At 32.7% G+C, this 11,647-nt stretch overlaps 1 long non-coding RNA gene across 1 annotated transcript; it reads right to left on the bottom strand.

Moving 5' to 3' along the window:
* Positions 1-350: 350 nt before the first annotated feature.
* LOC146996663 (uncharacterized) lies at positions 351-5,671 on the bottom strand. Its single transcript, XR_015041447.1, has 3 exons — positions 4,995-5,671; positions 1,567-1,671; positions 351-691 (listed from the first exon to the last, which is right to left on the bottom strand). It is a non-coding gene; the product is annotated as an uncharacterized LOC146996663 (long non-coding RNA).
* Between the last annotated feature and the right edge of the window lie 5,976 nt (positions 5,672-11,647).

Raw genomic sequence — 11,647 nt, 5'->3', positions numbered from 1 at the left:
ACAAATTCCTATACATTAATCATTACAGGTGAATAAATGCTTACATATACTTTTAGACTATAACTTATTTTTATATATGCTAATTCCAAGTCTCATTTGGGAAAAATAAAGTAAATTTTAAAGTGAAATAATATGGATTATAGCGCACATGTGTAAGCTAAAAATTCATTTTTCATAATTCTGCTGAAAATTATTATGTATTTCATTTATTGATTAAATCCGAATAGGAATCATTACCATAACTGCAGAATTATAATAATTTCAGTGAACAAAGTATTTTAAATATAAGTGAAAACAAGCATTGCATGAAAAACTCTTTATTAGGAAATATATGTACATATATATACATATATAAAAATGGAAAATATGACACTAAAAATATGAAATGTAATGCATGTACAAAATGCAATAAATTCAGACTCGAGCATGTATTTAAAGAGTCCACACAAGCTCTAGGAGTGCTGACATTATACAAAAGGCTTGCCACAAAATTATAAAAATTTGTTGATGTATGTGCATATTGAACGCTAAATACAAAATTAGTTTTAAATAGAATGTCAAATGCCTTCATGGCATGATTTGGGCATGCTTTTAAGTGATTTACTGCTTTAATATAGAATGAACTTGTAATACACACTATAATGGGCTGTTCATTCTGAGCTGGTCCAAGAGATGCCATGTCTTCTATTCCCTGAAAATAAATTTCTTTATTAAGAATACATCCATTACCTATCTATTAGGACAAGTCAAATACCAATGAGCCATACTAGAAAGTTTATCCTTCCAATTAAAAAATATCGCCAGAAAATTTTTTCTTCTTTCAAAAATAAGTAATTCCTAGTAATTTTATTCACATAGAGGTCTTTTGCTTTTAGTTTCTGTAAAAATGCAGTATAAATACATATAGGAATATGTAAATATTATATTGATGCAAATATAAAATAGGATAGTCTATCTGTGCGTTGCTTCTTAATGAAAAATGTAATAAATAATGTACATAAAAATGTAAAAAGAACAAACTATATGGAGAATTAGTCTGTCTTTTCCTTATGAAAACAAGTATCATCCCTTCATAATAAACTATTGTTGTTCATAATAAACTATTGTTATTGTAAAGATGTTTGTTCTTGATTTCATGATCGCTATAGTCTGGCTGGAAGTGTATCTTTTGAATTTCACCTTGAAGCAATTTTTCCATCACTTTACAAGTTAAAAAAAAAAAAAAAAATCTATGTTCACTGTATATACATGCATATATATGATTAGTGTCATGCTTTAGATTTAGATCATATAAAGGCATCACACATATTACAAACCATCTTATTCTCTCGAAATATTTGCTAGTATGTAGGTGACATTCAAATTAATGCAATTCCAATTCTACAGAAATTAGCTAAATGACCATGCATCATCTGTGGGTACAATAGTCGAAAGCAGCCTGAGAAGATGAATTTTAGCCACATGAGGCCAAATACATTCACTGCTGTAAAATGGCTCATTTTAATATAATCTGCCCTCTTAAAATGAAAGTTAGTGCAAAGCATATCAAAATTCCTCAATACTTACATTTAGCAAATATTAGAAGTGCAGAATTTGGATTTTTTTTTTTTTTTTTTTTTTTTTTTTTTTCAAATAACAACCTGATGCTAAAATACTTGCTTTGCCTTTACCCTACAAAAATAAAAATAAAAGTATATATAAAAGACATATACTGGATAAAAATTGCATGTGAAATGTAATAATTAATTGAAACTATATAAATATCACACATGAACCTTTCAAGATAGAATATGTAGCAAATTTCAAAGTATATGCAACTCAGCTCACTTACATATAGTATCAATAGCTTATTTACATATACATACACTGAAAACTAAAAATATTATCCTATGAAAAGAATTTTATAGCTAAGCATATGAAATTATTTTTTATGCATAGACTTATGCCAAATATTTACTCATTAATAATGAATAAAACCTTTTTCCCTCTTTCTTTCCAATAATTTTAGCTGAGCAAAAGTTCTGTGAGCAAAACTAATGCTTTTAGGTCATCTATATATATATATATATATATACACACGTTTATTACATAATGATTACAAAAATATCATTAAAAAGGCCTTTGGCACTAGAGGCACATGCATTTACCGCTTATCTTTAAGAGCCAGAAGGAAAAAACTATAAGCCATTTAAGAATAAAGACCAATGTGAGTAATAAATGCAAAATTACTTTACTCTAGGTAATTAAAAAGTAAACAAAGAAAAGTTTTAAAGTATTCTATCATTTATAATCCTAATTAAATTCTATCATTTATAATCCTAGTTGAATTTTTAAAGATTTTTACTACTGAAATCAGCAATACTTGGTACCAGAAGATCAGGGCGTTTTGTTTCCACATATTTCAAAATTCTTGGGACATAAAAAGATGAAAACTGTTTTTTAAATGTCTATCATTAGAAATTGTTTCAGTTTCTATACAATTTCTTACATGGCTATTAGACAAAACCATTTCAATTGTTTTTATGACTGAAACATACTGAAATGTTTCTTTTACAATTTTGGTTTCAAATTGACCTGTTTTTGTATTCAGAGCTTGATCCAATCTACTGCCAAGCATAATTTCGACAGCTTCGATAAAATTCTGACAGCTTTTCAAAGTCTTTATTTGTCCTTTAGTTGCTGACATGCCATCAAAAATCTGCCTAATGGGAAGGATGCCTCCGTGGAGGTCTTTGTAAGGCAAACTGGTTCGTATACACGTTACACATGGAGAAAACCACAAAAAAGTCCATGCAGATTCCTTCATGCGATTCAAACTCTGGACCGAACTACCAGTGCTCAGCGACTTTGCCGCTGGTGGGTAATATTTAGGGGATGTGCATTAATGTTCGGAGAAAAAGAATGATATTAAGCATTTGTAAGTAAACAGCCTGTTAAACATGGTATTTAGGGCATATAAATTAAAATGAGCGCAGGGGCGTAGCTAGAGGGGGGCAAGGGGCATCTGTCCCCGGGCGCAGGATCCAAAGGGCGCCAAACTGATGTTACGGCATTTTAGAATTAAATGTTTTCCATCCTTGGGAAGCAGTAGGGGGCGCGAAATCTTCAGTTGTCCCTGGGCGCTGAAAACCCTAGGTACGACTCTGAATGAGCAGCAAGAAATATAATATTAAGCATACGTAAGTAAAATTTACATAAAGTAAATATTAGTTACTGAATGTTAGAATTTGGCCTTCCCCCATTTTCTCAAAATTATTCCAAAAACTGTTCCGTTAAGAAAATTTTCGGCAACATATTATCTTAGAAGGAAACATTCTTTAAACGCAATTTAATAGTTCTTTGACTGTATCTCAACCATTATGCTTAATTTCATGCCGAGACAAGTACTCGAGTATGCAGTTTTGTAAATTTTCTTTGCAAACACTTTAAAATCACTTTTAGGAAACATAGCACGGAAATCAGACAAAATAATAATAAATTGAGAAAAAATGACACATGCAAATAAATTTTGAACAGCAGCGAAAGAAAGCGAGGAGGCCGCAAGAGAATTCTACCAGCTTTGTGCTTTTGCAGCGTTTACATTTACTGGATTCTTTGCGGTAGTGTTTTCGAAGGCAGGTGGAAGGATGGTAACTTTGAACTTCTGCAGTTCATAAAATTTCAGAATGCAGTTCCAAATACTGATATACATCTGTAAATTTTTTTCATGACTGTTGCGAGAAGAATTTTGCAAAGTACAAATGGATTAAAAAACACCTAAGACTGAGAAATTGTACCATACTGTCTACAAATCAGCTGATAGAGTAGTAAATCAAACTTTTAGAATACTATTAATGATTTTGTGTATAAGGAAAACAAATAAAATAGTACTTTACGGTATTAGAATTAATGTTTTATTTCAAAAATAAACCCAGATATTTTGTTTTTATATATATCATTTTGACATTTTATAGACTTTTTCTTGTGCACTGAGCGAGGCAGCAAGAACTCTGGCTACACCTCTAACAGTGTTCACATAACTTAGTTATTGAAAATGTAAACAAGCTGTGTTACCTGAGTCTTTAAATCCTATCTAAACCAGAAAATGAATTCATATGAGTTTATTAAAATCAGGTTACTTACATTTCTTTCCTACTTTAAAGGACTGTGGATAAGAAAAGGTTTATAAGACTTGTTTGATACAACAATAGCTTTTGCTAATGTAAGCAATTATATTATTTTGAACATTACTTCATCAGATCCTCACTCATTTTAATATCACTAGGAGAAGATATAATAACTAATTGAAATGAAAAGGCAATAATCTTGAAAAGTAATAAGTAAATGTCATTAGTTTAACTTTCTAACTGAGTTGATGTATATGAATTAATCTATGAATCATTTTAGAATTATCGTTTAAATTAGTATATATTTCGACAATTTTGAAAGTATGCCTGACAAGTTTTCTTAGAAGGGGAAAATAAATAAATAAAAATAACCCGTCGAATTAGGTTTTCTCCCGCAATAGAAGGGAGGGGAAGCTGTTTTTTAATTGTGCATTCTATTATCTGTTAATAAAATAAGTTAATTTTTTAAATATGATAGGCGCTGCCACAAATATAAGGCAATATTGCTTAATTTTCATATTATAAAATAAAAATGCATCAAACATTTAGGTTTTATGGCTTACATATAAAAAGTCGTTTTGTTTCAGTTGAAATAAAAATGTTTAGACATAAACGAATTTTACTATTTAATTAAGTCTGAAAAAAACATGCCTTACATTTTTTAGAAATAAATACTGTTTTTTTTTTAATTTTCTTATTTGCATTAAAAGAAATAAACATTTGGTACATATTATATATTGGCATATACGTATATTTGTCAGTAAATACATATTTAGCATAAAATAAATACATGTATATAGCATATAAAGTCAACTGAATATCTGGAATTTTCAAAAATCCGGACTAGGTATAGTTTTTAATTTAAAACAGAGTAGAAAATAAAATTACCTTTTAGGACATTAACAGCATCTTCGGGAACTTCTTGCAGTTATAAAAATCTGATAATTTTGAACTATCATGTAACGCCTCCTGAAAAAAAAGTATTTTATTGTGCTACAGTTTAAAAAAAAGACAAGGGGCAGATAAATTTGAGAATTTGCTGTGGCACAAGTATTAGGAATATAGAACCTATGTAGAATGGGACAAGGTACTAAAATTTTATGCTTGGTCTTTGATTGAAAATGAATTCTCATTAAATAGTTATCTGCATGAATTACCTGGAATATTTAATAATACAATAGTTTTCAGTTTGTCATCAGAAAATCAAAACTTATTATTTTTTTTAAATAGCTGGGTTTTTTTTTAGTCCAAAGGGGCAATTCTCCCAGAAGGACTGTTAATTTCGTTTTGGCATTTTGCATATATTTTGCATTTTGCATATTCCCGATATGTTTCATTTCAAATTGCTGCCACCAAACATTATATTTAAAGAAATTAAATAATGAAGAATCTGCATGAATGTATGTATGTTTCTCGCATTGTAATAAAACAACGGTACCTAGAGCCAACAAAATTTGAATAAGGTAATCTTCCATAGAATATGGACATGTGGAAGCCCTAATTTGAATTTGAAATTGGTTTTATTATTTGCTTTATTATTTAATATTTTGTAATACTTCAACGAATTTTTGATTAACAAAGTAAACAAGTAAACGATTTCAAAGCGAGCAATGGCAAGACTGTACGAGTAAAAAATATATATATATCCAGCTCGCGAGACTCTGTATTGGAAATTCTAAAGATATGTTCATTTTAAAATTATTTTGCGAGATTGCTGTTGAATGTTTTTATGGTTTAAGTGCGAAGAACGTGATATTTAATAAATAAAGGTAACACACAAAATGTTAAAAAAATGCCATCAGAAAGCCTTTGGACGTAATTTTAAATCTGAAGCTTTCAGTCTTTTTTAAAGAATGCAAGATTTTTTTTTAAATCGTAAACGGAAAGCCGTCTTAGCAGCTTTATTGGCCTCCCGGACTTTTGAATGTTCAAGAGGCCTTAGTTACATCTACACTCTCGAGAATAACAACATATTTGCAAAAATATAAGTTTTAGAATGCTGATATGACCCAGGTAGTGCTAGTATTTATATTTTGGAAAAATTCAGCTTTGCAACAGTAAGTGAATTTTATTGTCACAAACTATAAACAGAATTTATAAAAAATGAAAGTTAAAAATCTATTAAAAACTACTAGAAGCTGAAAACGATATGAGTTCAATAGGAAATTCAGTAAAGTATACGGTTTTTATTTCTTCCAATACTACCAAATAATTTACACACTTGTGTTATAAAAAAAATCAAAACTTTAGTATGCATTTTTTTTTCCACCGCTGTTCTTCCTATTTGAAATAGGAATGTATGCAAAACTAAATTTAAATAATTAAATTCGATAGCTTTGTGTAAATTGTTCAAAAATAAAAATAATGTTAAGAATTATTTACAAAAAGTACCATCCATACGTACAGCTTTCATTGTGTTAGCAGTACGTAATAAATAAAACTACGTTACAGCATTACACTCTTAAAGCAAATTTACAGACACCTAAAAAAAAGAACAAACTAACTATAATTTATAATAATTAAGATATTTATATTAAGAAATAATTGTATATATATTTTAAAAGCGAACTTACTTTTGGCAAAGGAGCTGTATCCATTGTTACGACTGTCCTCGCTTGAAATGGCGCTTAGCCAAATAACGTTCTTTGGCTTAGCAAACTTGTTTGGTCAGTCTGGGTGGACGATGACAAGACAGGGGGTCGTCCTGCTCCTTCAATTCACTCCCTTCCCCAAGGTTATTATTGCAAGTGGGAAACATGTTCTGCTACCAAGACAGTAAATTTGCGTTGTTTGACACGAAACGGAGCGAAAACTGCTGTCACTCTCCAAATCCCACTCTGCGAGATTTAGAGTGAAAGTAATAGATGCACCAATTGTGAAGAAAATTCGAAGTATAATTACAGTGCTTGGAATTGCGTTGTGGGACTGTATTTTAGAAAATAAATTGTAAAAGTTCATAGCGAATGTCCTTTCACTTCTTCCCAAGCAGTCTAAGAAATAAAATTCTGAAATACTTCTCTTTAAATGAGTTCTTCTTATTTACACTCATGTCCCTAAATTAAGGATAATTCGGAGTTACGCGGAAATCGAACTCTAAAATAAATATATCACCTGTAAAATCACTACACACATCTTCAAGAATCATATGCAAATTTCAGGAAGTAACCAGATGACACCGATGGTACGTCACAATGACGATAGTGTAGATAAATAAGGAATACAGGCAAAGAAGTAAAATTGTTCGCAGGCGCTTTATAAGCATTTCAGTGCAATAACCGAATAGTTATGACACAAAGGACGCATTTGGATGATTTTCTACGTGGTAGAATTATCGGCCGTCTGGAATGTGGGCGTACCCAACTGGAAGCATCAGACAAACTTGGAATTGCCCAGAGTCTCATCTCCAGGCTTTGGCAACGATTCCAAGATGGCAGTTACTGCCAAAAGAAACAGGCGGAGCGCAGCCTCAGACCTGTCTCGTCAGCTCTCTTCAGCCACTGGTACGACAATTTCAAGGCAGACCGTGTACAGACGCTTAGGCCAGATTAGTCTATATGCTCGTAGACCTGTCAGATGCGTTCCACTTACTGCAATTCATTGTCGCCTGCGGTTAGCCTGGAGTAGAGAGCATGCATTGTGGACACTGCAACAGTGGGCTTGTGTGATGTTTTCCGACGAGTCCAGGTTTAGCTTGCAGTCTGATTCTCGCCGGACATTCATATGGAGTGCTCCAGGTACCCGTTACCACCAAGAAAACATCATTGAACGACACCGTTACGGTGGTGCAGGAGTGCTCGGAGTGCTCGTTTGGGGTGGAATTATTTTGGGTTCCAGAACTGACCTGCATGTTCAAATTGGAACCATGACAAGCCAAATCTATCGGGACGTCATTCTGGAACAACATGTATTTCTGTTTCGCGGCGCCATGAGCGCACAATTTGTGTTTATGGATGACAACGCCCGTCCTCACCGTGCAAACATCGTAAGCGAATGCCTTCAATCGGAGGATATCACCCGTATGGACTAGCCAGCATTCTCACCTGACTTGAATTCAGTAAAGCGCGTGTGGGATATGCTTGGCCGACGAGTTGCAGCCCGTCAACCTCCTCCTACATGTCTACCGGAAGTTCGGAGAGCATTGCTTTTTGAGTGGTGTAATATCTCCCAAGATCAGATCGATAATTTGATACTCAGCATGCCTAGGCGTTGTACGGACTGTATTGCATCGTCTGGGAGACATACAATGTATTAACAATCATACCAACCATGTAATATTGGTTTTTTTGTAAATAAGTTTTTTTTTTTTTTTTTTTTTTAAATTTGTTTCAGGGAGAAAAAATCGCTAATTTCTTTTAATAATATCAAACATATAGCATCTTTTTTTGCTCTTTACCTTTTGTTTAATAAATAAGCTTTACAAATAAGTCAAATTTGTTTTGCTTCTAACTCTTCCTTTGCCTGATTTTGCATTATCCTTAATTTATGGACATGAGTGTATATCATTAAAATCATAATTTAACTGTCATATGTATTTCTCGGTCAAAGTTTTCATGGAAGAAGGAAAACATAGCAAGAAAGTGAAGCTATTGAAGTCTCTTTGTGATTTCTTTGAATAGTCAGTCCACAGTAAAAACAATTTTCTCTTCACTTCAGTTTTGCATCACAATTGGGCATCTGTGATTCTTCCCCTTATTGATGACCGAATGGATAAGATAGTTGAATGCTGATAGTTCAACCCAGTGCTACCATAAATTTTCTAGCGAAAGTAGCAAGAGAAGAATAAAAAAATCTCAAAAAGTAGCAAGTGATGTTAGAGATCACGTTATATTTTTGTGCTATAGGTACTCGAGCTCACGTGTTCTCTGACTTCATCACAGTCAGCCTTAATGTGCTATTAAGTTACGGAACATAATATAATTCGTACTCGTATTGTATGTGACATCATAGCTTCATAAACTGACAACATGAGCTCTGACGTCATCACAAAGTTCCGTCTGTTACGAGTTAAAAAGTTCCCATTTTTAAGTACTTCTCTCTAATTCCTCTGATTTGAACCAAATCAGATCCATTAGTTCATTCGCCTTCGTAACTTCCAACACGAAATTAGGTCTCTTCAGTAGGAAATTAGGATCTTCGCTTAAGGCAACACAACGTAGATGTTGCGCAGTAGTGAAGTGTACCAAGCCAGAGCCGTTTGGTCCTTCCTGTCACCCTCGAAACCAATAGCAATACCAGGACCTGTACTACGTTAGCATGAGTGTATGGGTAACTATCTCCAGGCATTGTTAATGAAAGTCTTTCTTCTCGAATATAGCTCAAGATAGGTCAAAGTTTCAGTAGTTAAGTTCTATCTCCAAGTTACGATTTTTTTTAGAGGGATGAGTCAGGATTAATTTCTGATTTATAGCAAAATTTTATTCCTATTCTTTACTGAGCTTTCGAGTCTGTGCCAGCAGATGTCACTGGATTGAAGGAAACGTTTAACTGCATAAAACATTCTGCCTATAAACAAATGGTACTTTAGGAAGTACAATAGAGATGTAATAGTAATAAATGTTGTAATTTATCGTTTGGCAAGTTTGCTGGAATTGTTTTCTAAAAAAAAAATGTCTTAAAAACTTTACAGACGTACTGTATATGTAAAGTAAAAGATGTTAAAACAATCAAGAATGGATTTAATAGATCATAGCAAAATACGGGAACCACCTGCCTAAAGACAGGGATGGTGCCTTTGTGGTGGACTTTCTGATTAAATTGTCTCGTATTCACTCCGCACATGAGGAGAGTCATGAAAGCACCCAAGCAGTCAGCCCTTTTTATCGATATTCGAACCTGAATCTTACAACCAGTATGCAGCTGTAAAAAATAGGCTTCCCTTAATTGTAATTTTAGGTAGTAACAGAAGTGCTCGAATTGTTGAAAATATTCCGAAAAGTCAGCTTTAAAGGAATTTATTGAAGAAATAAGTCTATAAGCTGAGCAAGCTCGTTTGCTTTACCTGCTGGTATATTAATATATAGGTCTACATATCACCCAAATCATCGGCTTAAGTATTCTTTATTTATAACCACAAAACTTGTTGAAACTCCTCGTGCACTGCCATTCTTATTTATTTTGATATTTTAACAATTTATTCATTAAATTGTTAAAAGATCCTCTAAAGACAGACATCCCTGATCCTCTAAAGACACGAATAGACGCCCCGTTTCTAATATGAGATCTCATGATTCTGAGATAGGAGTCTGTTGTTTGCGAGTAAAGCAAGAAAACTGCAAATTATTGTTCTTGCTCAAATGAAATAAGTTGTTGACTCAAAATAATCAGCTAAAATGAAATTATTTTGTTAGAACTAACCACTGCAAAAGCAATCTTATCTGTATTTGTTCGTTTCTAAACGTCGCTAAGATTCATCGAATTATTATGCCCAAGATAAAATAATGATTTTTGCTAAAATTTATTGATCACAATAACGTGTAATTATAATATTATATTTAACGTGTAACGAGTGTTTGCTGTCCCAATATCTAAAATTTAGAATTTAGATATATGAACGGCGAGTGGTTTAAAATTGCTTCGAAGGCACTTTGGTAACCACGGGCACCTTGGTCACAAACGAATTCTTTTCAGTTAACTAATGGGATGGTTACGTATTATCCTGTCGACCGTCACATCTGGTAACCATCGAACCACGAAAGCTGGTGGAGATTCTGCAAAAAATGCGGCAATCAATCCCTGCGAAATTCTGAAGGAACTAATGTCTTTTGCTCTTCATAGAAAGGCTTTCAAGGATTTCTATTATTTTGTTTAATTTTTCCAATTTTACAAGGAGTTCTGTTTAGAACGCTCTGAATACTAACTTCCCGCAGGTAATTTTTCAATCTATTGCAGTTTCGTCGGCCCTATTCAGCTGACCATATCGTGTCCATTAATAAACTTTATTTTACAGTACTTTAAAAATAATCCATGCTTTCTTTTCAAAATGCAAGAGAAAAATACAGCAGCAACAGTTCGCTTATATCCTTGTTCTTCAAAACAAAAAGCGGCTTATCGAGGATGAATCGATTCCATCAGATGAAATCGTAGATGTTATGAGAGCTGTTGTTGTTGCCGCCCAGAAGATTCTAGCCTTAGTAGTGGCGAATGCCTATTTACTGAATTTAGAACTTCAGAAACCATCTATTCAGATAAAGTAGGAAATCCTCTTATTTCCTTCAATAGATCTGGATAACAACGATATTTGTAATTTCTGAATGACTAACAAAATTTAGCCTCGTTTGGTATTAGCCAAATAAATGTATAGTTCTATCAAATTTAGTAATAAATTTAGCAAGTTGTTTGTACAACATCTGTTGAATCAATTAATTGTGCTTACTACAGATAATTTTATTCCAATATAAACGATTACCACAATTTAAAACAACATTAAAAGAATAGGCAAACTTCAGTATAATTTTAGAATTAAAAGGCATTCCTGCTCCGGACAGTTTGAGTGTTTAAAGAAATAAAAATTTGTACATATTAGAAGTTTTTGTACCTGTTGG

The sequence above is a fragment of the Stegodyphus dumicola genome, chromosome 6 (assembly GCF_044657685.1).
Source record: "Stegodyphus dumicola isolate Sdum_Otavi_A_Nest chromosome 6, ASM4465768v1".
Classification (NCBI taxonomy): domain Eukaryota; kingdom Metazoa; phylum Arthropoda; class Arachnida; order Araneae; family Eresidae; genus Stegodyphus; species Stegodyphus dumicola.
This window is presented reverse-complemented; position numbering and strand designations above follow the sequence as displayed.